This window comes from Ovis aries, chromosome 4 (assembly GCF_016772045.2).
Source record: "Ovis aries strain OAR_USU_Benz2616 breed Rambouillet chromosome 4, ARS-UI_Ramb_v3.0, whole genome shotgun sequence".
Classification (NCBI taxonomy): domain Eukaryota; kingdom Metazoa; phylum Chordata; class Mammalia; order Artiodactyla; family Bovidae; genus Ovis; species Ovis aries.
In genome coordinates, this window is record NC_056057.1 from 48883406 (window position 1) to 48911329 (window position 27924).

Sequence of the window (27924 nt, forward strand, 5' to 3'; positions counted from 1 at the left end):
GGCGGTCCCGGGAGCCGTGACGCGGCGAGGGAAGCGGCGGCGGTGGAGCGGCGGCGGAGGCGGAGCGCGCTGGCAATCTAGGGACTCCCGGCGGCCTCCTCACCCCGGCTGCCCGCCCCCGTCCCATCGCTCCGCTGAGGACGCGAGGGGCGGGGTGAGGCCGCGCGTGCGCAGATTGCAGGGGGCGGGGTGGGAAGGACGTGAGGCACGCGCCTTTCTCGGAGACGCCCACCCCGGGAAACCGGAGGCTAAGGGGCCGCCCCGGCCGGTGACCCATGCGCCCGCTTGGCTTTCATTTCCCGGCCCTATGCTGCGGGGTGGGGTGGGGGCGGAGCCGGGAGGGGGGCGTTCCCAGCCTCGCCACTCCTGCGATTAGCCTGCTCGCCCGCCCCGCTGGCACCTTCCTATCTTTACCCAGTCCTGGCCCATTTTCTGAGTCCTCCTGAAGTCACGCCACTGGCTGGGGGCTGAGCCTCCCTCTGGCCGTCTCCCCGTCTCCCTCGCGCAGTTCCTCACCTTTGTCTCTGGCTCAGATTCAGGATCGAGCCTTTTGCCTTCATCCCTCGTGTCTCTCCTGGTCCTCCTAACCGTCTTTAAAATCTGAAGAGCTGCGCTGAGGAATAAAGGCTGAGGGGTTTGCTTAACCAGACTCATCGACTCCACTTTCCTCCACCTCTGTGACTGAGCTCTTTGATCCTTTGAGGATGTTTTGACTTTTCCTGAGAAAATAGCCTGCGCCCAAATTCAGGTGTTGAATTCAGTCCTGACAGATAATCAGAGGACAAGACCCAGTTGAATCTAGTTTGCCGAGGAGTAATTGGCAACGGGCCAAAGACTGTCAAACAGTCTTTGACAGGGTGCGAGACTGACTTGTGTCATCGCTGTAATCGCTCAATCTTGGGAAACGGGTTGGTAACTTGGAAATACAAAAGCAAATGAAACGACGTCGGATGACTTCAGCCAAACGTGGACCATCTACTTGCTTAGTTCTCATACGTGGTTGCATTTTTACGTAGAACTGATTTCCTTTGTCCCTATGATAAATAGTTGTTTTTAAGATTTAGGTTTTACAAGACACAAGTTACCAGGGGAAAACCAACTTAATGAAAACTGGTACATGAACTTCGCAATTGTCATTCAAGTTAGTGGAAGTCTTATTTTATGGACGGTAGGGGTGGAGGCTGTGAATTGAGAGATTCGTCGTCTGAACACTGCTGCTGCTGCTAAGTCGCTTCAGTCGTGTCCGTCTCTGTGCGACCCCATAGACGTCAGCCCACCAGGCTCCACCGTCCATGGGATTTTCCAGGCAAGAGTTCTGGAGTGGGTTGTCATTGCCTTCTCCGGTCCGAACACTGAGGCCTCTTCAATTAAAAGCAACTTCAGTCCAGGCTATGTCTCGGAGTTAGTACAGATTGCTGACAATCGCCTCCATCTGTAGGGGATTCAGTAAAGGCAAAGATTACAGACGTGGTGAGATATCCCTAGGCACTCACCAAGGTAATGAATAATACTAATGCATTTAGAATTATTTCAACAACAAGGTTTAAAACAAACGAGGCTCTTTTTGGTTGACCTAACTTATGTTTACTAGGGAAAATTACTTTCAAAACTAAATTAATATTAAATTAAAATACTAAAAATTGTATTTGGGGAGATTATGTTATTAATATATTAAAGAGTACGATTCAAAGAAGAAAAATGATCCATTTTGCTCTTAATTTGGACCTTTCTTCCTTCATTCACTTAAAATTTCTATAACCTATTTTACTTAAATGACAAATGCTTTTTGCTTAGCTTCCTGGAATCCATGGATGTATAACTGACCATTGTTCTGTGTGTGTGTGTGTGTCACGGGTGGGTGGGGGGTGGGAAGGAAGGGGGGAATAGAATTCTGATTTCAAAGTGGGCTTTGTTTATGGTAGCATAAAATTTAAGCTTCAGTCTTTGAATTGAATTTACAGTTTTAAGGTGAAAAGGCTTAATATCAGTGCAAGTAAATATGCTATTAACATTGCTTGTTAAATGAAGAAACAGTCATAAGGCCTGCACTCATAGCAGCAACTTGAACACAGAGCAGTCTCCAGAGGATAAGAGGAAAATGATTTCATGTTACCAATAGAAAAGTCTCCATTTGTCTAAGGAAGAATTAGGCATCAGCGGTATCAGACTGCTAATGCAGGAAATGTGGGTTCAGTCCCTGGGTTGGAAAGATCCGTTGGAGAAGGAAACGGCAACCCAGTCCATATTCTTGCCTGGGAAATCCCATGGAGAGAAGAATCTGGTGGGCTACAGTCCCTGGGGTCACAAAGAGTCGGACACAACTTAGTGACTAAACAACAACAAATATGTAACTACGTGGTTAAGTAGGACCAATTTTTAGTTAATTAGGATTTAGAACTATGAAATTATCACCAAATACAAAGTAGAGATTTCAAGTGGCCCTCTATGAAAGACAATTTAATACCTAGCATTTAGTATATTTATCAAGTAGCATCAGTCAGTCAGTCAGTTCAGTCGCTCAGTTGTGTCTGACTCTTTGCGACCCCATGAACCGCAGCACACCAAGCCTTCCTGTCCATCACCAACTCCCGGAGTCCACCCAAACCCATGTCCATTGTGTCAGTGATGCCATCCAACCATCTTATCCTCTGTCATCCACTTCTCCTGCCCTCAATTTTTCCCAGAATCAGGGTCTTTTCCAGTGAGTCGGCTCTCCACATCAGGTGGCCAAAGTATTGGAGCTTCAGCTTCAACAACAGTCCTTCCAATGAATACCCAGTACTGATCTCCTTTAGAATGGACTGGCTGGATCTCCTTACAGTCCAAGGGACTCTCAAGAGTCTTCTCCAACACCACAGTCCGAAAGCATCAATTCTTTGGCTCTCAGCTTTCTTTATAATCCAACTTTCCATACATGACTACTGGAAAACCATAGCCTTGACTAGGCGGACCTTTGTTGGCAAAGTAATGTCTCTGCTTTTCAATATGCTGTCCAGGTTGGTCATAACTTTCCTTCCAAGGAGTAAGCGTCTTTTAATTTCATGGCTGCAGTCACCACCTGCAGTGATTTTGGAGCCCAGAGAAATAAAATCTGCCACTGTTTCCACTGTTTCCCCATCTATTTGCCATGAAGTGATGGGATCAGATGCCATGATCTTCGTTTTCTGAATGCTAAGCTTTAAGCCAACTTTTTCACTCTCCTCTTTCACTTTCATCAAGAGGCTGTTTAGTTCTTCACTTTCTGCCATAAGGGTGGTGTCATCTGCATATCTGAGGTTATTGATATTTCTCCTGGCAATCTTGATTCCAGCTTGTGCTTCCTCCAGCCCAGTGTTTCTCATGATGTTCTCTGCATATAAGTTAAATAAGCAGGGTGACAAGATACAGCCTTGCCATACCCCTTTTCCTATTTGGAACCAGTCTGTTGTTCCCTGCCCAGTTCTAACTGTTGCTTCCTGACCTGCATACAGGTTTCTCAAGAGGCAGGTCAGGTGCTCTGGTATTCCCATCTCTTTCATCTCCAGATGGTCAACACCAAAATCAGATTGATTATATCCCTTGCAGCCAAAGATGGAGAAGCTCTATACTGTCAGCAAAAACATGACCGGGAGCTGACTGTGGCTCCGATCATAAACTCCTTATTGTCAAATTCAGACTTAAATTGAAGAAAGTGGGGAAAACCACTAGACCATTCAGGTATGACCTAAATCAAATCAAGTAGTATCAGTTCAGTTCAGTTCAGTCGCTCAGTTGTGCCCGACTCTTTGCGACCCCATGAATTGCAGCACGCCAGGCCTCCTTGTCCATCACCAACTCCCGGAGTTCACCCAAACTCATGTCCATCGAGTCAGTGATGCCATCCAGCCATCTCATCCTCTGTCGTCCCTTTCTCCTCCTGCCCCCAATCCCTCCCAGCATCAGAGTCTTTTCCTATGAGTCAATTCTTCGCATGAGGTGGCCAAAGTATTGGAGTTTCAGCTTTAGCATCAGTCCTTCCAAAGAATACCCAGGACTGAACTCGTTTAGAATGGACTGGTTGGATAGGGACTCTCAAGAGTGTTCTCCAAAACCACAGTTCAAAAGCATCAATTCTTCAGCACTCAGCTTTCTTCACAGTCCCACTCTCGCATCCATACATGACCACTGGAAAAATCATAGCCTTGACTAGACAGACCTTTGTTGGCAACGTAATGTCTCTTGCTTTTTAATATGCTATTTTGGTTGGTCATAACTTTGGAGATCTGAAAAACTGTTTCTCATAGGTCTCCACAACATGACAAATAATGATAAATACAAAGATGCAAATGGGCCTCCGACTTTGTTCAAAACCCAGGATTAAGCTACTACTTCTACCAAATAGCTAGTTGAAGCAGGGTAAATTGGGCATCCAGCTCCTTGTTTATTTCCTTCTGAATGTTATAAAAGGCCTGCAACTCATCCATTTGATCAAGGTGGTTATTCCTTCACCATTCCTATTTCCACACACCCCTCCATTCAGCCTTGGCACACTTTTGTATTTCAAAGTTGCCTCAGGTATTCTAATCAGACCTGAGTTCACCTCAGTAACAGTGGAGAAGTAGGTGTGGGACGCACCCACCTGGAACTCCTGACAATGGTTATCCATCACGCTTCATAACTTTCTCCAGCCTTACAAGCCACAAAAATTGTTAAAGATGAAATTTTAAATTAAACTTGGACCTTTTCTTATTTCTGTAGCCCTTTGTGACACCTCAGAGTTCTAATTTCATAAGGAAAATGCATTATCTACAGAAACACATGGCTTTTCATGAATCTGATTATCAGTGCTCTTAACTCCTAAAGCACTCTTTAATGGCTCAGTTTGTTGGATCTGCTACAATCACATAAAGACACACACAAAGCTGCTGAGTCTTAGTCCAGAAGAATAGAAATGATAACAGTAAGTGTAACATGTACAAGAAAAATTAACACACATACATGGATTGTTCATAGACCTTCCATTACAAATTGTTCTGGTATACGTTCTATTGTGTGCTTGTGATGACTATACTACACTCTCATAACCAACTATTTGCCTGGACAAAGTAAGGAAATGTGTACATGTTATAATACTATGAATGTGAATTTGGATATCATAACTACTTATAAATTTTCCTGATGGTCACTTTGAGACTCAATGGCCAAAATCAGTGACTGAGAGAATAAGACTGTTAGAATTAGACTGTTGAGATCTTTCCATGAAGCACTTTCCTAAGAAAGGTTTATCACTGATGGTAATATCAGGTGCATATTAGTGGTAATCAGATATGCATTTTTATGTCAATTATTATTTGTTTATTTTTAAGGAGTTTTAGCAAAATATAACTAGTACATAGTAATAGTACTAGTATAACTCAATTTGTTTCTTAGAAATTATTACTTAGGATGAGGCTAAAGTCAATGGACACTTGGACTGGTGAAATTTGTTATTTTGTTATTTTTCTTGCCTTTCTTAACCTATCAGCTGTTTTCATCTATAAGGTTTTCTTGAAGTTAAATGTGAAAGGCTACATACTATATGATTTCATTTATATAAAACTCTAGGAAAGGCAAAACTAGTGTGAAAGAAAGCAGATCAGTTCTTGTCAGAGCCTGAGGCTAAAGGAAGTCAACTGCAAAGGGGCATGAGGAAACTTTTTGGGGTGAAGGAAATGACATGTGTGGTAATAATTATATAACTGTTTACATATGTCAGAATTAATTGAATTCTGTAATGAATTAATTGAATTAATCATAAAAGTGATGAATTTTATTGTATATAAATTGTACCTCGAGAAACCTAAAGACAGATTTTCTTGAAGTCATTTAAAATATTTCCTCTCCCTTTTTCCCATTTTGTTTTCTTATGTTTCTATTTCCATGTTCCCATTTTACTTTATAGGATTAGGAGATAAGCACCATTTTGCTCTCCTTAGAGACAGGATAGTTTTTAGGACAAAAAAAGTCAGACTTTGTATGGAAACACAAAAGATCCCAAATAGCCAAAGCAATCTTGAAAAGAAAAACAGAGTGGGAGGAATCAGGTATCCTGATTTCAGACTATATTACAAAGCTATAGTAATCAAAACATTATGGTACTGGCACAAAAACAGAAACATAGATCAGTGTAACAGGAGAGAAAGTCAGAGATAAACCCATGCACCTATGGTCAACTAATCTATGACAAAGGAAGTGAGAATATACAATGGAGAAAAAAACAGTCTCTTTAATAAGTGGTGCTGAGGAAACTGGACAGCTACATGTAGAAGAATGAAAGCAGAACGTTCTCTAACACCATAGACAAAAATAAACACAAAATGGATTAAAGACCTAAATGTAAGACTGGACACTATAAAACTCCTAGAGGAAAAAAATAGAATACTCTCTGATGTAAATCGCAACAATATCACTTTTGATCCACCTCCTAGAATAATGAAAATAAAACAAAAAATAAACAAATGGAACCTAATTAAACTTGAAAAGTTTTGTATAGTGAAGGAAACCATAAAATAAAAAGACAACCCACAGAATGGGAGAAAATATTTATAAATGAAGTGACAGAAGATTAATCTCCAAAATATACAAGCATCTTATGCAGCTCAATATAAAAAACAAACAACCCAATCAAAAAATGGGCAGAAGACCTAAGTAGATGTTTCTCCAAAGAAGGCATACAGATGGCCAAAAAGCCCATGAATGCTAAAAAAAAAAAAAGGCCAAAAAGCTCAGCACCACTAATCATTAGAGAAGTGCAAATCAAAATTACAATAAAGTACCACCTTATACCAGTCAGAATGGCCATCATCAAAAATATCTATGAACAATAAATGCTGGAGAGGATGAAGAAAAGGGAACTCTCCTACAGTGTTGGTGGGAATGTAAATTGGTACAATCGCTGAGGAGAACAGTATGGATATTCCTTAAAAAACTACATAAAGAACTGCCATATAACAGTCTCAATCTTGGGCATATACCTGGAGAAATCCATAATTTGAAAGGATACATGTACCTCAATATTCATCGCAGCACTATTTATAATAGCCAAGACATGGAAGCAACCTAAATGTCCATGGACAGAGGAATGGATAAAGAAGATGTGGTCATACATACAATCAAATATTACTCAGTCATAAAAAAGAATGAAATAATGCCACTTGCAGCAACATGGATGGACCTAGATGTTATCATACTGAGTGAAGGAAGTCAGACAAACACAAATAACATATGATATCACTTATATGTGGTTTCTTAAAAAAAGTTGTACAAAGAAATTTACAAAACAGCAATAGAGTCACAGATGCAGAAAATAAACTTATGGTAACTGGGGAAAAAGGAGGGAGGGAGGGATAAATTGGGAGTTTGGACATAGTCATACTACTATTATATAAAATAGATAACTAATAAAGGCCTACTGTGTAACACAGGGAACTCTAGTGAAAACTCTGTAATGACCTATATGGGGAAAGAATCTAAAAAAGAGTGAATATATATATATACGTATAACTGATTCACTTTGCTGTACACCTGAAGCTAACACAACATCGTAAATCAGTTATACTCAATAAAAACTTTTTTTAAAAAAAGGATAGTTGCTGAATTTGCTGAACATTTATAGAAGCTTGATGTCAAAAGAAGTTTTTTGCTATTGAGTAGGAAGCTGGAAAAGGAATCAGTTCCAATATGATTAAGTTAAATAAGAATATAAAAACACTAGGCTTCCCTGGTGGCTCAATTGGTTAGGGATTGGCCTGCAATGCTGGAGACCTGGGTTTGATCCCTGGATTGGGAAGATCTCCTGGAGGAGGGCATGGCAACCCACTCCAGTATTCTTGCCTGGAGAATCCCCATGGACAGATGAGCCTGGCAGGCTATAGTCCATGGGGTCACAAAGAGTCAGACACGACTGAGCGACTAAGCACAGCATGTATACATAGTTATCTATGGAGAAGTATGAAGACTTCAAAAGGAAATGTCACATTTTCCTTTGTTCTTTTCCAAAGCAGCTATGAAATGACTGGGTTCTGGAGTTGGGGGAAAAAAAACGATATAGGTAGTTAATTCATTATCCCCAGTATATTAAACTTTGGATTGTTACATCAAGATAAAACTGCGTATGGATATGACTCTCAAGTGCAGGAACAATTTCTGGGGAACAATGAAGGCCTGGATAAAGATCAACCAGCCCCATAGCTGAGTCACTTTGCCGAACAGCAGAAACTAACACAACATTGTAGAGCAACTATACTCCAATCAAAAAAAAAAAAAAAAAGGCCCATTTAGCCGTCACACTAAAATGTTAAAAAAAAAAAAAATCAATTGGCCCCAACCCAATGTCCACACCCTGGACTTTTGCTGTACCAAGAACTGTTCCACCTGTGAAACCTTAAGTTGCAGCCTTGTTTCCTCTGGTCAGTATATCTTGCCTTTCTAGTTCACTCACTTCTCCTCCTCCTAGGGCTTTGTTGCCCAGCATTTACCCAAAAGGACTTCACTTTCCTTCTTATCTAGACCTAGGCCCATTCCTTCTACTGTCAACATCATCTCCAGCTCCCTTATTTCCTAGCTGGTCCCCAGAACCTTACTGTTTTTTCCCTTAGAGTATTCAGGCTGCTGAGCACCAATAGGAAACATCACACCACCATGAGTCTATCATCCAGAACAGGACAATGTGATGCTGCCTGACAATACTTTTATTCCCTCCATTCAGCATTCTTTCCCATTTTGCTCAGCATTTTTGGAAATGTTTACCTCTCTCCTCAAACTCCTTAACGCCAAACAACTCTCTCCCTCTTAGCAGATGATAGAGTCCCCTGTGTAAGAAAAACCAAGCCGTCAGTAGGAACTCCCTATGATATAATAGCTTTTAAGAGAAGTCTGTTTTATTTTAGAGGTCTATTCTCAGAGCCATGTGTAGTGCTAGGCACATAGCAGGGATTTAATAAATAGTTATTGACTGAATGGAGCTATTGCTATCACAAACAAAAGCAGGATGGATGGGGTGGTAGATTATATCGCTTGCCCATGTTCAAAGCCCCTTGTTGTTGCACTGTTCACCCTTATTCAAAGTCCCTCTTCTTTGTTCTCATCCTATTAAATTCAGTCATGACCAAAGGAGTTTTTAGCTATGAAATGTGGACTGAGCTGATGTGCACCACTTCCCTGCAGAAGCTTTAAGAACTCAGATCTGGTTGCCATTCTCTCTTTTCTTTCTGCCACGAATACTGCAGGATTCCAGACAGGCACTGAGCCACAAGCCTAAATCCTGAAATGTGAGTGACATGGAACCAAATTAGAGTGAACAGGCTGTGGATGTGTAGTGGGAGTGAGAAGTCATTTTCTCTTTGTAAACCCGTGATGATTTTGGAGGCTGTTACTGAAGCATAACTAGGTTGATCCTGACAGATATAATCTTCCACACATCTTTTCTTTTTTCTCCAGGCTCAAGGAAAGAGGTGTCTCTCCTACCCCAGGTTAATCTCCCTAACATGTGCTCTGGACCCAACCCCTTCCCCCCTCACCACCCTGCCCTGGCCCCCTCATCTCCTTAGGTCCCATTCCTGTTGGTCATCACCCTTTCTCTCTTCTAAACTTTCAAATGCTTCCTTTCTGCTGACTTATTAGCATGCAAACCTAATTCAGTACCTTCCATTTTAAAACTAAACCAAAAAGACCAACTTCCTTTTCCAGAAAAAGAGATCTACACCTCCCTTTTCTACTTTGTTTAGTCTATGTGGCACTGACACCTCGGCCAGATACACTGTAAGACCCAATGGTTATATTTCACAAATGTTGGCTAGTAACACCAGTAAAAACAGATTTAGTTTCTTTTCTTCATTTAACCATCATCCCTCTTGTTTTTCCCCATGACACCAGAGTGAGAGTGCTTTCTCCAAAGAAAGTCCGAATCTATTATTTCACAGTTCCATCTGCCTTGGAACAGGAAGAAACCACCTGTTATCTACCTTAAAGTTTATCTGAGTCTGGACTAGTTATCTCTTTCTTTCCCAATGGTGAATTTTCCATTCACCTACAGCACCAGTTAATCAGAGGCTAGGAAACATTTTGGACTCCATCTTTGTCCAGGATGTTTAGTTCACTTCAGTTGCTCAGTTGTGTCTGACTCTTTATGACCCTGCGGACTGCAGCACACCAGGCTTCCCTGTCCATCACCAACTCCCAGAGCTTGCTCAAGTCCATCGAGTTGGTGATGCCATCCAACCATCTCATCCTCTGTTGTCCCCTTCTCCTCCAGCCTTCAATCTTTCCAGCATCATGGTCTTATCCAATGAGTTAGTTTTTTGCATCAGGTGGCCAAAGTATTGGAGTTTCAGCTTCAGCATCAGTCCTTCCAATGAATATTCAAGACTGATTTCCTTTAGGATTGACTGATTTGATCTCCTTGCAGTCCAAGTGACTCTCAAATGTTTTCTTCAACACCACAGTTCAAAAGCATCAGTTCTTTGGCACTCAGCTTTCTTTAGGGTCCAGCTCTCACATCTGTACATGACTACTGGAAAAACCATAGCTTTGACTAGATGGACCTTTATCGACAAAGTAATATCTCTGGTTTTTAATACACCATCTAGGTTTGTCATACCTTTTCTTCCGAGCAGCAAATGTCTTTTAATTTCATGGCTGCAGTCACCATCTGCAGTATTTTGGAGCCCAAGAAAATAAAGTCTGTCACTCTTTCCACCATTTCCCCATCTATTTGCCATGAAGTGATGGGACTGGATGCCATGATTTTAGTTTTTTTTTAATGTTGAATTTTAAGCCAGTTTTTTTCACTCTGTTTCACTTTCATCAAGAGGCTCTTTGAACTAAAGAACTAAACGAACTGTCCAGGATGTTAATCCTGGGGCAAATATCAGTCCCAAAGAGTCTGTCCCCATTTTTCATTGTGATCTTCTCTAAAACCTAAAATTCTGAATTGGGTGTATGGACTGAATTCCCCACAGATATTTCGTACTCTCAGTTGCATAAAAAGAAATTGATCCGCTCTTCAAATTCATCTAGACTCAGTAAGAATGAACAGGGGTGCTACTCTGAAAACTGAGCAGCATGTCTCTATATGTTATTTAATTAAAGTAATCCAATTTAATTAAAGCCCATGGCTCTTGCCAGGACTTTAAAATGTTCTGTTCTGCTGAACCACACCTATGATACAATGGACACTTGTATAAGAAGTCATTGTTCTAAATTTCCTTTTGTTTTTCCAAGTCACACCAACCTTGTGGGATAATCAACAACTTAAGAAACAAACAAAATGGTTTAGCATTTACAGCCTTCTCTTCACCTTCCAAATTATCCCAGCTCCTCCCTTCCCAAGGTTTCTAAGAGACTCATTTCAATGCGCTGATCACTCTTGGATTTGGGGGTCATTCTCTCTACTCTTTACTCTGGTGAATAGTGGCCTCTTCCAGCCTGCTTGTTATCCTTCTGCAGCCACATGTCGTGCAGTTGTGCTCATGTGATGGCTTTGTACCTCCATAAATGGTAGTATGGGGTTAGGCTATTGTCCACTAATGATTACAACTTGTAATATGCCTTTAAAAAGAATTCTGGCTTTCATCATCCTCTCATCTTAGATACTTGGAACAACTTTCCAAGGGTTTACCTAGAAGATGCTGGCATGGTACCATCCTGTTTTAATAAAAATAACTCCCCTCACTTTTCTCAGATACGGTACTTTTGGTTGCAGGAGTGACACAATTGCTTTAAAGGTGGCTTAAGAAATAGGGGTTTAATTTCATCTGCAACAGAAAGTCTTGGGGTAGGTTTTTTTTTAGAGTGGGTTCAGTAACTCAAAAATATAGAGATTCCTAGCTTTTTCTCCCCCTCCCTGTTATCCTCAATGCAATTAAAGAAGTGTTTGTGTCACACAAGTCATGTGATGATTGCCACAGCTCTAAGAATCATGACCTCACCCAAAAACATGCAGAAGGAAGATGAGAAAGTGGGGTTTTGTTTCGTGTGCACCTCTCTCTTGTTAGATGAGAAAACCTTTCTCAGAAACCTCCAAAAGACTTTTCGTGGGCCCTACTGGCCAAAGTTGTATATATCCCCAGGCTCTAGCTGCAAGGGAGAATACAAAGGTAAGAATGTTGGCATATTCAGTTTCTGGAATAGGAAGAAAGCTCCACCATCAAGGAAGAAGGGGGTTAGAAATGGAACTATCATATGATCCAGCAATCCCACTCCTGGGCATATATCTGGAGAAAGTTCAGTTCAGTCACTCAGTTGTGTCCGACTTCGCGACCCCATGGATTGCAGCATGCCAGGCTTCCCTGTCCATTGCCAACTGCTGGAGTTTACTCAAACTCATGTCCATTGAGTCAGTGATGCCATCCAACCATCTCATCCTCTGTCATCCCCTTCTCCTCCCGCCTTCAATCTTTCCCAGCATCAGGGTCTTTTCCAATGAGTCAGTTCTTTGCATTAGGTGGCCAAAGTATTGGAGTTTCAGCTTCAACATCAGTCCTTCCAAAGAACACCCAGTACCAATCTCCTTCAGAATGGACTGGTTGGATCTCCTTGCAGTCCAAGGGACTCTCAAGAGCCTTCTCCAACACCACAGTCCGAAAGCATCAATTCTTTGGCTCTCAGCTTTCTTTATAACCCAACTCTCACATCCATACATGACTACTGGAAAAACAATAGCCTTGACTAGATGGACCTTTGTTGGCAAAGTAATGTCTCTGCTTTTGATATGCTGTCTAGGTTGGTCATAACTTTCCTTCTAAGGAGTAAGCGTCTTTTAATTTCATGGCTGCAGTCACCATCTGCAGTGATTTTGGAGCCCAGAAAAATAAAATCTGCCACTGTTTCCACTGTTTCCCCATCTATATGCCATGAAGATGGGACCGGATGTCATGATCTTAGTTTTCTGAATGTTGAGCTTTAAGCCAACTCTTTCTCTCTCCTCTTTCACTTTCACCAAGAGACTCTTTAGTTCTTCTTCACTTTCTGCCATAAGGGTGGTGTCATCTGTGTATGATATTATTGATATTATCTGAGGTTATTGATATTTCTCCTGGCAATCTTTATTCCAGCTTGTGCTTCATCCAGCCCAGCATTTCTCATGATGTAATCTGCATATAAGTTAAATAAGCAGGGTGACAATATACAGCCTTGATGTACTCCTTTTCCTGTTTGGAACTAGTCTGTTGTTCCATGTCCAGTTCTAACTGTTGCTTTCTGGAGAAAACCATAATAGAAAAGATATGTGCACCCCAATGTTCATTATAGCACTGTTCACAATAGCCCAGAAAGGGAAGCAACGTTAACTGTCCATCAACAGATGACTGAAGAAGATGTGGTACACATATACAATAGTATATTACTCAGCCATAATAAGAAAGAAATAATGCCATTTGTAGCAAATGGATGGACCTGGAGATTATCATACTAAGTGAAATGAGTCAGAAAGAGAAAGACGAATATCATATGATATCACTCATATGTGAAATCTAATTTTAAAAATGGTACAAATGAACTTATTTACAAAGCAGAAACAGATTTACAGGTATCAAAAACAAACTTATAGTTACCAAAGGGGAAATGTAGTGGGGGAGGAATAAATCAGGAGCTTGGTGTTAACATACACACACTACTGTGTATAAGATAAGCAACAAAGACTCCGTAACACAGGAAACCCTACTCAGTACTCTGGGATAACCTATATGAGAAAAGAATTAAAAACAGAATGGATACATGTATTTATATGTATAACTGAATCACTCTGCTGTACACCTGAACCTAACACAACATCATATATCAACTACATCCCAATAAATTTTTTAAAATATGACCGTTGCATGGGTGAAGATAATAATCTTCATATCAGGTACCTCAGGGGCCTCCTGTATCGGAGAGAATTCATTCTCTGTCTACATGAAGGAATTTGTGTCTAGACTTGGCCTCTTCTGTCTCTTTTCTTACTAGGGGGTAATAATGTCACCATTCCAGGTAGTTTATCATTCCCAAAGTTCTCTTCATAATTTCTTCCAATAGCTCGAGGCGATCTTAAGTAAAAAGAATTCCTAGTTGCGTTCCTGGTACTCAGAATCGACCTGATCAGGATATGCAGGTTAAAGTCCTGTTTCTGCCGCCCTTCCTCCCATCCTTCCCCCACCTTCCCTAACTTTGCTACTTTAAAGCAAAAAAAAGTCCGTGTTTACTTCCTTTGCAGTCTCATAAAAATTGTGGGGTAGCAAAAGTGGCACAGTGGTACAGAATCCATCTGCTAATGTAGGAGGCTTAAGAGATGCAGGTTTGATCCCTGGTTCAGGAAGATCCCTGGAGTAGGAAATGGCAACCCACTCTAATATTCTTGCCTGGAGAATTCCATGGACAGAGGAGCCTGGCAGAGGCTACAGTCCATGGGGTTGGAAAGAGTGGGACAAAACCGAGCACAGCACAGCAAAAATGTTTATACTCTTTTCCATGCTGCTAAGCTGCTAAGTCACTTCAGTTGTGTCTGACTCTGTGTGATCCGATAGACAGCAGCCCATCAGGCTCCCCCATCCCTGGGATTCTCCAGGCAAGAACACTGGAGTAGGTTGCCATTTCCTTCTCCAATGCATGAAAGTGAAAAGTGAAAGTGAAGTCGCTCAGTCATGTTTGACTCTTAGCGACCCCATGGACTGCTGCCTACCAGGCTCTTCAGTCCATGGGATTTGTCAGGCAAGAATCCTGGAGTGGGGTGCCATTGCCTTCTCCAACTCTTTTCCATAGTGATCATTAATATCTGTGAGGAGTAATCACTACACAATGACTTCTCTCATCTACATTTATTCATCTACTCTCCAATTATAATCTTACCTTACCTGCTCACTGCATCATTATTTGGAATCTAACACAGTATTGACTCTTATATTGTCAATAATAGTTTTCAGGTACCATCTAGATGCTTTTTAGTGCATTAAAGCCCAGACTTTAAAAAATTAAGAGCTTCTGCTCAATAAATTGTTAGTGCTATCATTCCAAAACATTTATTAAGCACTGCATTTCTTGTACTATTCTAGCTGCTATATAAAAAGATCAATACCTTTTGCCTAGAGGTTTAATATTAAATATAGGAATTATAATTGAGTTAAATACTCATAATTTTCACTGACAAAGAGGGAGGCCAAGCTCAGCCTGGGCTCAAAGGTTTGTCTGCATCTTAGAAAGGCTTTTATTCAATTTCATTAATATTTCTTGAGCATACATTTAACATTTCATAACTGTACTCAAGATCTTATTGGGCTTACAGAGAATTATATGATAGAATATCTGCCCACTAGGGGAAAAAAATGTTAGGGGGAAACCAAAGAACTATTTTCCCCTCCTTCTGAAGTATATTTCATGTCCCTTCAGAAACTGTACTTTGGCCTTGCTCTTCTAATATCTCACCGTGAATCACTGCTTACCTGCTGTTCTTAGAACCCAGGATACATAGGCTACAGTCCTCTGTGGGCTGATGGTACCCCATCTACAGAGGCCACCATGGAAGACAGAGAAACACTGGGCAGACATGACCTCTCTTAAAACCGTGTCCTATGTTCAAGTACATTATTTCACATAAAATTTGTATTAGGATGCAGTCAGCTTAGTTGACTATAACAAGAAGCAAACAAACAAAAATACAATGGCCTAAATAATATTTAAGTTTACTTCTTTCTTTGAGAATAAGGTAATTAGGTAATGGTTCAGGAATTCACATTCTGTCTATTTGCTTTGTCATCCTTGACATGAGGCTTTGATCCTATGGTCTCAATTGGCTTTTTTAACTCCGCTCATCAACTTGGCATTGTATGGTTGCTGTATGCAGAATAGACTGAAAGGGGTAAGAGAGTAAGTGGGGAACCCAGCTAAACAACTACTGTGGTCCATGTGAGAGGTGGGAGTATTAATAGCTTGGACTAAGATGACAGGAGTGGAAAGAGAAAGAAATGGGCAGATCGGAGATATCTGGAAATAGTTAGCAGGCCTTGTCGAGACATAAGATGTGTGTGTAAGAGAGGAGGAGATTCTTAAGGGTTATATGGAGAAGAGTAGGATCAGCAATGATTCTTAGACTTTGGCTTTCACTGTTGGGTGGTTCCATTAATGAATTGTGGACAACTTCAGAAAAAGAGTTTTGGGGTATCAAATGAGTTCAATTTGGGCAGTTTAAGCTTGAGATTATACAATTATGGGGCTTCCCTGGTAGCTCAGACGGTAAAGAATCTGTCTGCAATGCAGGAGATCTGGGTTTGATCCCTGGGTCAGGAAGATCCCCTGGAGAAGGGAATGGCAACCCATTCCAGTATTCCTGCCTGGAAAATCCCATGGACAGAGGAGTCTGGTGGGCTATAGTCCATAGGGTTGCAAAGAGTTGGACACAACTGAGCAACTAGCACACACAGACATTTATGAGATGACCTTCTTGATACTGAATTTTGACTAGTATCTGGATTTCTCCTTCCTGTGTCCTGATGCCTGCAAGGATACCTGGTCCCCAAATGCTTCCATAATCAGAAAAAAAAGTGTTGCTATCCACTCTTCAGTTTTGTTTCTGAGATTTCCTGGCCATTTGTTTCAGACCAGTCTTTGTAGCTTTCAGTTTCCCTAGCTTCATCCTGTCTGGTTTCCTGTCCTCAGAGTGAGTTCTGATCCTCTGTTTCTACAGTCACAGGATAACTTGGGATGAAATCTACGCAAATAAAACCATTGGGAATAGACAAATCATTTTTTCAAATGGAACAATTTCTTTCCATTCTTACAAAGTTGTCTTTTATAATTTTTTCCTTTTGGTGTTGTCCATTTATTGGGATACACAAAGAAATAAAATGCATTTTGAGAAAATGGCCAAACACTAAATAAATATTCAGTTCAGTTCAGTTCAGTTGCTCAGTCGTGTCTAACTCTTTGCAACCCCATGGACTATAGCATGCCAGGCCTCCCTGTTCATTACCAACTCCTGGAGTTGACTCAAACTCATGTCCACTGAGTCAGTGATACCATCCAACCATCTCACCCTCTATCATCCCCTTCTCCTTCTGCCTTCAATCTTTCCCAGCATCAGGGTCTTTTCCAATGAGTCAGTTCTTTGCATTAGGTGGCCAAAGTATTGGAGTTTCAGCTTCAACATCAGTCCTTCCAATGAACACCCAGTACCGATTTCCTTCAGAAGGGACTGGTTGGATCTCCTTGCAGTCCAACGTACTCTCAAGAGTCTTCTCCAACACCACAGTCCGAAAGCATCAATTCTTTGGCTCTCAGCTTTCTTTATAGTCCAACTCTCGATCCATACATCACCACTGGAAAAACCATAGCCTTGACTAGACGGACCTTTGTTGGCAAAGTAATGTCTCTGCTTTTCAATATGCTGTCTAGGTTGGTCATAACTTTTCTTCCAAGGAGTAAGCGTCTTTTAATTTCATGGCTGCAGTCACCATCTGCAGTGATTTTGGAGCCCAGAAAAATAAAGTCTGCCACTATTTCCACCGTTTCCCCATCTATTTGCCATGAAGTGATGGGACCGGATGCCATGATCTTAGTTTTCTGAATGTTGAGCTTTAAGCCAACTTTTTGACTCTCCTCTTTCACGTTCATCAAGAGGCTCTTTAGTTTTTCTTCACTTTCTGCCATAAGGGTGGTGTCATCTGCATATCTGAGGTTATTGATATTTCTCCCACCAATCTTGATTCTAGCTTGTGCTTCCTCCAGTCCACTGTTTCTCATGATATACTCTACATATAAGTTAAATACACAGGATGACGATATATAGCCTTGCTGCTGCTGCTGCTAAGTCACTTCAGTCGTGTCTGACTCTGTGTGACCCCATAGATGGCAGCCCACTAGTCTCCCCCGTCCCTGGGATTCTCAAGGCAAGAACACTGGAGTGGGTTGCCATTTCCTTCTCCAATGCCTGAAAGTGAAAAGTGAAAGTGAAGTCACTCCGTCATGTCCAACTCTTAGCGACCCCATGGACTGTAGCCCACCAGGCTCCTCCATCCATGGGATTTTCCAGGCAAGAGTACTGGAGTGGGGTGCCATTGCCTTCTCCATACAGCATTGATGTACTCCTTTTCCTATTTGGAACCAGTCTGTTTTCCCATGTCCAGTTCTAACTGTTGCTTCCTGACCTGCATACAGATTTCTCAAGACGCAGGTCAGGTGGTCTGATATTCCCATCTCTTTCAGAATTTTCCAGTTTATTGTGATCTATACACTCAAATATTATTTTTTTATTTTGAGAATATATATCTATTGCAAATTAGAAGAGAGGCAAAAGAGAAGCTATTATTTTCTTCATGTGAGAAAGAGCTTACAGGTATCTCCATGGTGTTAACACTAGAGCTGGTCCAGAAATAGTACCACCATGTTGCTCAAAGATGATCAACCCACATAGGACTGTGAAACACTAACTAAACTGACAAACAATAGCTTGGTCTCCTCAAGGCAAAATTTAATAAAGTGCCATATGAAATAAACCTGACTTGACAATGGGATCCTGTTATCTGTACAGTAGGCTCCCTCTGAAAACCAGTTTACATATTTATAATATTGATACAGAATAGGACACAGAGTGTTAGAAGCTCTCAAAAGATGTCTCCATTAAATCATCTAAGTTTGGGTCAGTAGCTTTCTTAATTCTGTGGATATTTTTAATCCAGATTAGAGCATTTGGTTTTCTAGAATCAACACAGTCTCCTTTTGGAGAGAATCAGAAAACAGTGACAAATTCCACGGGTACCATTTCAATGTGCCAGGCAAGCTACAATGCAGTTGGAGAGAAGGAACAGTTTCATTTTACATTAGTGGCATTTGAACCATGTCTTCCTGACACAGAGACTGGTCATTTTCCAATTCTACCAACAGCACATTTGTAAGCTGTCTCTTCAGCTATTGTGCTGTGATAACATTCTATTTTCACTTTCAGAAGATGACTTTTTCCATATTCTACTTCCACATTCTGGTTATTGAAGTGTAGTCCTTCATGTGCCAACAACATTTTAGTTTTAAGAATGACTTTAAAGCTGTGTGCCAGAACCATTATATTTACTACTAAGAATTCACAAGGTTCTTCTCAATGAAATCATTCAAACTAATTAATGATGTGTGTGAATCTACTGAAATATGATGACTTACATAATCTGGGAGGGCATACATGTCCCATGGTCCTTGAATTCCAATTAGTATATGGATGTGTGTTAAAAATAAAATAGGAAATAAATTTATGCAGATCATACTTATTTATCTAATTGAAGTTCATATTATTTTTGGTCTTGCAACAGAGGCTATGTTGCTAGAAATATAAAAGTGGAGAGCTGTAAAATTATGTCGTAAATTTGATCATGCAACTTTTGTACATGACAAACTTTTAAAAATCAAACAAGTATTGAACACATAAGTTATCTTAAACATTTATAGAATTCAGAAGTATCTAGGGTAAAAAGTGTAAGTTGATTTTTATGTTCTGGTTTGCTATAAACTTGTTTTTTTTTTTAACATGAATGAGCATTGACTTTTCTAAAATATTATTTTCTCCTTTAATCTTTCAGTGCTATAAATTACGCAGAGTGATTTCTCAATGTTGAACTGACCATGTTTACCTAGAATAAACCCTACCTTGCTCATGCTGCATTATTCTTTAATACATCGCCATATTCAACTTGCCACTCTTATACATGTCTGTTCTTTCACTATACGTGACTTTCACCTGTATGTTCAGGAATGGTATTAGCCTAGAGTTTTATTTTTTAATACTATATCCTTCTCTGCTTCTTATATTAGAGTTATATTTGTCTCCAAGAAGGAGTTCAGAAGCTTTGCATCTTTTCTGATGTTCTAGAAAATTTATAAAACATGATAGTTTCTTGTTAGAATTCTTCTGTGAAAGGACTTGGCCTGGTGCATTTTCATTGTTGGTTTTTTTAAAAAACAACTTTTGTATTATGGGGAAATTCAAACATAAAAAAGTAGAGAGGATGACATAATGAAACGATGCTCCCATCACCCAACTTGAACAATTGTCAACTGAGGGTCAATCTTGTTAAATCTAGTATAGCATACTTCAGGGATACTGTAGGTTCCATTCCAGACCACAGCAATAAGGTAAGTCATATGAATATTTTGGTTTTCCAATACATATAAAAGTTACATTCACACTATATAGTAGTTCCTCAAGTGTGCAGTAGCATTCTACATAAAAAAAGGTATGTACCTTAATTTAAAAATACGTAATTGCTAATCATTTAACAACACAGAGTTGTCACAAATCTTCGATTTGTAAAAGGTTTTGTGAATTTCAATAAAGTAGAGGGCAAAAAATGAAGTATGTTTGAATTTTAAATATTATTTCAAAGTAAATTCTAGATGCTACATGATTTCGTGTATAAATATTCCAATATGAATTGCTAAGAGATTAAAAATTCTTTATGAAAACATACCACAGTACCTTAATCAAACAAAATATAACAATAATTCTTTGAATATATTCTCTGAATATTCCAAGGAACATTATTCTTTGAATAACAACAATGCCTTGACATTTGAATACATTCCTTAATATAATTAAATCAGTGCTCATATTTCCAATTGTCTCATATCACATTTTACAGTTTGTCTGTTTTAATCACAAAAAAGGTCCACATCTATACTACAAAACTGCAGTCATCAAAACAGTATACTACTGGCACAAAAAAGAAATACAGATTAATGGAGCAGGATACAAAAACAAGAAACAAACCCACCCAACTATGGTCAGTTAATCTACAACGATCCTTTGATAAGACTAAATGGAGAAAAGACAGTCTCTTCAATAAATGATGCTGGGAAAACTGGACAGCTATACGTAAAAGAACGAGATTAGAATATTCTTTAACACCATGCTGCTGCTGCTGCTGCTAAGTAGCGTCAGTCGTGTCTGACTTTGTGCGACCCCACAGGCAGGGGTCACCAGGCTCCCCCATCCCTGGGATTCTCCAGGCAAGAACACAAGTGGGTTGCCATTTCCTTCTCCAATGCACAAAAGTGAAAAGTGAAAGAGAAGTTACTCAGTTGTGTCTGACTCTTAGCGACCCCATGAACTGCAGCCTAACAGGTTCCTCTGACCATAGATAGGATTTTCCAGGCAAAAGAGTACTGGAGTGGGGTGCCATTGCCTTCTCCCCTTTCACACCATACATAAAGATAAACTCAAACTAGTTTAAAGACTTGAATGTAAAATCTGAACTGTAAAACTCATAGACGAAAACATATGAAGAACATTCTTTGAAATATTGCAACAATATCTTTATTGATCTGTCTCCTAGAGTAATGAAAATAAAAACAAAAATAAACAAATAGGACCTAATTAAACTCAACATTTTTTTTTTTTTTGCACAGCACAGGAAACCAAAAACAAAATGAAAAGACAATCCACAGAATGGGAGAAAATATTCTCAAACAAGGTGACCAACAGGGATTTGTCTCTAAAATCTACAAACAGCTCAAACAGCTCAGTATCAAAATAATAAACAACCCAATCAAAAAATGGGCAGAAGACCTAAATAGACATTTCTCCAAAATATAAAGGGCCAAAGGCACCTGAAATGATGCTCAACATTGCTAATTTTTAGAGAAATGCAAATCAAAACTATAATGAGATATCACCTCACACCACCTAGAATGGCCATCATCAAAAAGTCTACAGATACTGAATGCAGAAGAGGGAGCGGAGAAAAGGGAACCCTCCTACACTGATTGTGGGTATGTAAATTAGTACAACTGCTATGGAGAACAGTATGGAGGTTCTTTAAAAGAGAGCTACCATACGATTCAGCAACCCCACTTCTGGGCATATATCCAGAGAAAACGATGGTTTAGAAGGATACACATACTTCTGTATTCACTGAAGTGCTGTTTACAATAGTCAAGACAGGGCTTCCCTGGTTGTCCAGTGGTTAAGAATCCACGTGGCAATGCAGGAGACGTGGGTTTGATCCCTGGTCTGGGAAGATCCCACATGCTGGGAGGCAACTAAGCCAGTGTACCACAGTTACTGAAGCTTGTGCTCCCATGAGCCCATGCTCTACAACAAGAGAAGCCACCATAATAAGAAGACCACACACCACAACTAGAGAAGGCCCAAACACAGCAAAGAAGACCCAGCACAGTAAAAAACAAACAAACAAACCGCAATAGTCAACACATAGAAGCAACCTAAGTGTCCATTGATAGACCAATGGATAAAGAAGACGTAGTACATATGTATATATGTCATATACAATAAAATACTATTCAGCCATTAAAAAGAACAAAATAATGCCATTTGCAGCAACATATGGATGGACATGGAGATCATCATACTAAGTGAAGTAAGTCAGACAAAGACAAATATCATGTGATACTGCAGACTTATGATTCACAGACTTGGAAAACAAGCTTATGGTTCCCAAAGGAAAAGGAGGCAGAGAAGAGATAAATTGGGAGTTTGGGACTGACATTTCTATATTTAAAATAGATAATCAACAAGAACCTACTGTAGAGCACGGGGAACTCTGCTCAATATTCTGTAATAACCTAAAAGGGAAAAGAATTTGAAAAAGAACACATGTATAACTCAATCACTTTGCTGTACACCTGAAACTAAGACAATATTGTTAATCAACTGTACTCCAACAAAAAATTAAAAATAAAAGTAACAAATAAAATCCACATGTTACAATTGTCTGATAAATTTTCAGTCTGTTTTAATCTTGTTTTACTTTTACATATTTTTTCCTTTCAACTTGCTTGTTGAGGAAATTAGATTGTCATATAGTTTCTTGTGGTCTGAACAGATAAAGAAGATATAGTACATATATACAATAAAATACTACTCAGTCATTAAAAAGAATGAAATAATGCCATTTGCAGCAACATGGATGGATCTGGAGATCATCATACTAAGTGAAGTAAGTCAGGTAAAGATAAATATCATATGGTATTGCAGACTTATGATTCACAGAAATAAATCATAACAGAAATAAACAGAATATTTATATCCAACAGAAATAAAATGAGATTCACAAATGTAACTTGTAATTTTCCAAAAGCCATAATAAGAAATATAAAAAGAGGTAAAATATTTTAAAATAAAAGATTTTATTTAATCTAATATATCCAAAATATTATAATTTCAACATGTAATCAATATTAAATTATTAATTATTTTACATTCTTACTTGGGACACAAATTCAGTGTTGTATTTTAGACTTACGTCATTTCTTAATTTGCACTTAATTGCACAAGTGTCACGTGTGACTTATAGCAACAGCACTGGACATCACAGGTCTGGCTTTTGCAGAATGTATTCCTATGACGTATGTTACTGTCTTTCTCCAGTCTCTGTATTTCCTGTCAGTTGGTTGTCCCTTTAAATCTTAGGTGTTTTATTTAGTGTCTTGGCAAGATTACCTCATAGCTGGCATGTTCTTCCATGAGGAGGCACATATGTCTCACTGTCACTCCTTTTGTGAGGCTGATAGTTATTGAAGCTTAGTGTTTACATTGACTAATTCCTTTGGGGGTCATTCATTGTATTAATTCATTCAGTCACTATTTTGCATCTCTTAGAAATATGTCTATAGAGGGAAACTGCCCATCATAAACTATCTGGGTATCTGGATATATAGTTCATATAAGAAAAACAGAATAAGTGCTTCATTCTTTTTTATTTACTAGTTTTCAAAATAATGAGTTGATTTTCTAATATCCTCCAACTTAGATCAATATTAAGTTGATTATCTGTTCTAGTTATCCTATTGTTGCATTAAAAAGGTCAGTCTTGAGCTTTAAAAAATGTTTTCTGTTTCTGTGGGTCAGGAATTCCGGAAGGACTTAGGCTGTGTGCTCTTGGCTTAGGGTCTCAGATGGAGGCTGGAGCAGAATCGGTGAGGGGCTGGAGCAGCTGAGGATGACTGGGCATTTCTTGCTTTTCTGTATCAAAGGCCTTTTCATGTGGTCCCTCTGTATGCACTAGGTTGGCAGCTTTCATGTGTCAGCCTTAAGGCAGACTGCCTACATGGTGGCTGAAGCTTCTGGTATATTTTAGTGAGTGAGGTAACGGCTGCATTGCCTTTTAAGACCTAGCCTTGGAAGTCACACACCATCACTTCCACCATCCCCTCCCTTATAAGAGTGATGATTAGTGTTCTGGTTGTGAATTATTTATCTGTTGCATAATAATATTACCACAGGTTTACCAGCTGAAAACAGCATGCATCTATTAGCTCACAATTTTTTGTGAGTGAGAAGTTTGGACATGGTTTAGCCAGGTCCCCAGCTTCATGGTCTCTCATGCTATATTCAAGGAACTGGTCAGGGTTTCAGTCTTACAGGAGGTTCAACTGAGGAAGGATCCACTTTCAAGTTCCTATGCCTGTTGACAGCTGTCCATTTTCATTGACGAACTGAGGGTTTCAGTTTCTGTTTTTTTCCCCAGTTAGGACAATTTTTTAATCAAAATTATTTATTCATGTAGAGAAATTCTTTACACAATTTTTTTTTGGATGTGAGTTATTCAGTGAGAACCGTTCTCATGTAAATTCTGCAAAATCAGTTGTTATATAAACAAATGGTGAAGTTCGAAGTGTTAGTTGCTCAGTTGTGGTTATATCTGTCTCTTTTGTGACCCCATGTGTTGTAACCTGCTAGGCTTCTCCGTCCACCGGATTCCCCAGGCAAGAACACTGGGGTGGGTTGCCATTCCCTTCTCCAGGGGATCTTCCTGACCCAGGGATTGAACCCAGGTCTCCTGTATTGCAGGCAGATTCTTTACCATCTGAGCCACCAGGGAAGCCTAAATGGTGAAATTAGGTCCAAACAGCAGAAATTTAAGAAGATATTTTACAATTATGAAGTATCCTAGTCATACAAATCATATAATTCTTTGGGGGAAAACAATTTGTTTCGACACCCAGATTAGCTCCTTAAGCTGTCTACATTGATATATAAAGTGGTTGTGCTAATTTTAATTCTCCTTTTCACCTTATATTGTTGGAAAGAGAGAAAAAAAAAGATATCCAAAGTAGTGAGTTCAATTAATTCAAACTATAAAGAATCATGTTTTTAATGCTGAGGTTTTTTTTTCTACTGAAGTATAACTGACTTAAAGTATTGTGTTAGTTTCAGGTGTACAACATATGATTCAGTATTTTTTACACATTATTAGATAACCACGATAAGCCTACTTACCATCTATCACCATACAGAGGTATTACCAATATTATTTTCTATATTTGTTATGCTGTACATAACATTCCAATGGCTTTATAACTTTTAAACTATTTGTAACAGGAAGTTTGTACCTCTTAATCCAATTCCCCTTTCTCACCACCCCCACAGCTCTCCCCTCTGGTGCCACCAGTTTGATCTCTAGGATTTCAGTTTTTAATTGGCTCTTGGCTGCAAGCTACCCTCATTTCCTGTCCCTTATCCAATATGGCTGCTTGCTTCTTCAAAGTCAGCAGGGAGAGAGACTCTCCTACACCAAGATGGTTTGTATAGTAATCTTATGGAATGAAATCAGCACATGTAATCAGGTCCATCTTTGTTACCTTTGCCATGTTTCATTAGTTGGAAGCCAGCGTAGTTCCCACCCACATTTAAGAGATGGGGATCACACAGGGCATTTTGGCTTTCTGTCAGTTCCCAGTATATGCCATGGTCTGTTCTGTCTCAGGGTATTTGTATAAATTATTCCTCTTTCCCGGATGCCTTTTTCTCCTCCCCGTTTACCTAGTTAATTCCTACTCCTCCTGCAGATTTCAACTCTATCCTAGTTGCTTTGTTTCTTGGGAGGGATTTAGGGAAATATAATGCCAGGCTACTACTGTCATCTTCCCCCAGAGCACTTTTTCTTTTGCATAAATTTTTGGATAGCTTCTAACTTTCTTTTGAGTCTTTTCACTTATGTAGTTTTTCCCCTCTGTCTCCCTTTAAAAGTTTTGTTATGTATATTTTCCAACAAGATCATTCATTCACAGAGATATTGGTCTTTAGTAACCTCCAAAAGTTAAAACATATCTCCTCCATCTCTAAAGTTGCCTCTCTTCCTTATGTGGTTTATTTGGGGTTTCTCTTTTGTTGTCATACTTGACAAAGATCCGTTTCATTGCTCTTTCAAGGAAACAACTTGTAATTATATTGAACAAGTTGTATCGTTTCATATTTTTCACATTCAGTCAGTTCAGTTCAGTCTCTCAGTCTTGTCTGACTCTTTGCAACCCCATGGACTGCAGCACACCAGGTTTCCCTGTCCATCACCAACTCCTGGAGCTTGCTCAAACTCACTAATGTTAAAAAAAACCCACAAAGCTTATTTTTTACATTAGTGCTTTATTAATCACTTGCTTTTATTTTCGAGTTATTTTTTCATTTTCTAGTGTTTTTAGTTAATTTATTTTTAATCATTCTGATTTTTTAATATGTTATTTAAGTTAATACATTATAGCCTGAGTATTACTTTGGGTATATTACTTAAGTTTTAGATAATTTTTTGTCACTTTTAGCTTATTTAAAAGTAGTTTGTAATTTTAGTTTTCATTTCCTATTTAAGAGGAAACACTATGTGTTTTTGTCATCTAATTTTTTTTCATTGATATCAGAATCAAGATTATGATTTCTGTTTTCAAGAGTCTTAGATTTGGGAAATTTCTCTTTGACTGGGTTTATGTTCAATTTTTGTAGCTATTTCACTGGTGTTTGAAAACAAGGTGCGTGCTTTTTTTCTGAGGGGAGTTAAATGTATTTTTGATTGTTAATTATATTATGCAAATTCTTTTCATTCTTTCATAAGGTCTGTTTTCTTGATCTATCAATTCCTGATACATTTAATGAGTTTCCCACTGTGTTTATTTGTCAATTTCATTTAGTATTAATATTTTTATTTTATACTTTCCAAGTTATGTCAGGTAAAATTTCTGACTTCTGTTTTTATAGCTTGTTATTTTCATCAATATAAAATATTCCTCTTTTTCCCAATTAAAACTTTTTCATCTGGAAATTTATGCATGTGAAATTAATATCACTATATTGGCTTCCTTTTTATTAGCATACCTTGGATATATTTTTTTCTTAAAACTTTATTTCAGTTATTTGGGATCATTTTGTTTCAGCTATGTCTCTTATGAAAAAGCATATGACTGGATTTTTAAAAAATGCAGTTTTTTTCCTGTTTATTGACCAAGAAACTTAATACATTCATATTATTGGATCCTATCCTGATATTTATGCTTCCAATACACTATTCTTTCTTGTGGATTTTTCTTTTCCATATGAAGCTCAAGAGAAAATCCAAGATGTTCCCAGAGAAAAAAGAGATGTTATTGACAAAAAAAAAAAAAAAACAAAAACGAAGCAGAATATCAGAGAAAAAAATTTCCAGCGTCAATATAAGATGCTGAAAGACAACAGAACAGTGTCTCTAGTTCTGAGGGAAAATTATTTTTAAACCAGAATTCTACAGTCAACCAAATGTGACTGCATTTAAATTTAAGAGAAAACAAAAAAGACAGTTTGGAACATGTCATGAATTCTATAGGACTAGAGAAATGCCACTGCTGCCCACTGCTCAGTGTGGAATGGGGAAAACCATGCTGAAAGGTTTCCCGTGGTCCAGCTATTTTTATTGCGATCTTTTATATTCTCGCCCAATTGTGTTCCTTGTATTTGTGGGTCCTGAGCTTGGGGCAGGGTTCAGCAAACTGGTCCTCAGGCCAAACCCACCCTGTCACCAGTTCTTATCAATAAAGTTTTATTGGAACATAATCATGTTTATTTATTTACATACCTGTGGCTGCTTTCACTCTGCAATGGCAGACATGAGAAACTGTTAGAGAGACTACATGACTCACAAAGCATATAATCAGGGCTGGGACTAAGGTGAGGAAAGAGAGGTGCCTTGGGTGCAGTATTAAGGCGGTGCCCTTTTT

At 39.1% G+C, this 27924-nt stretch overlaps 1 long non-coding RNA gene across 1 annotated transcript; it reads left to right on the forward strand.

The window, feature by feature from the left end:
• The first annotated feature begins 26 nt into the window (after positions 1-26).
• Positions 27-22680, forward strand: LOC132659733 (uncharacterized). Its single transcript, XR_009600479.1, has 2 exons — positions 27-1497; positions 21355-22680. It is a non-coding gene; the product is annotated as an uncharacterized LOC132659733 (long non-coding RNA).
• Positions 22681-27924: the final 5244 nt, after the last annotated feature.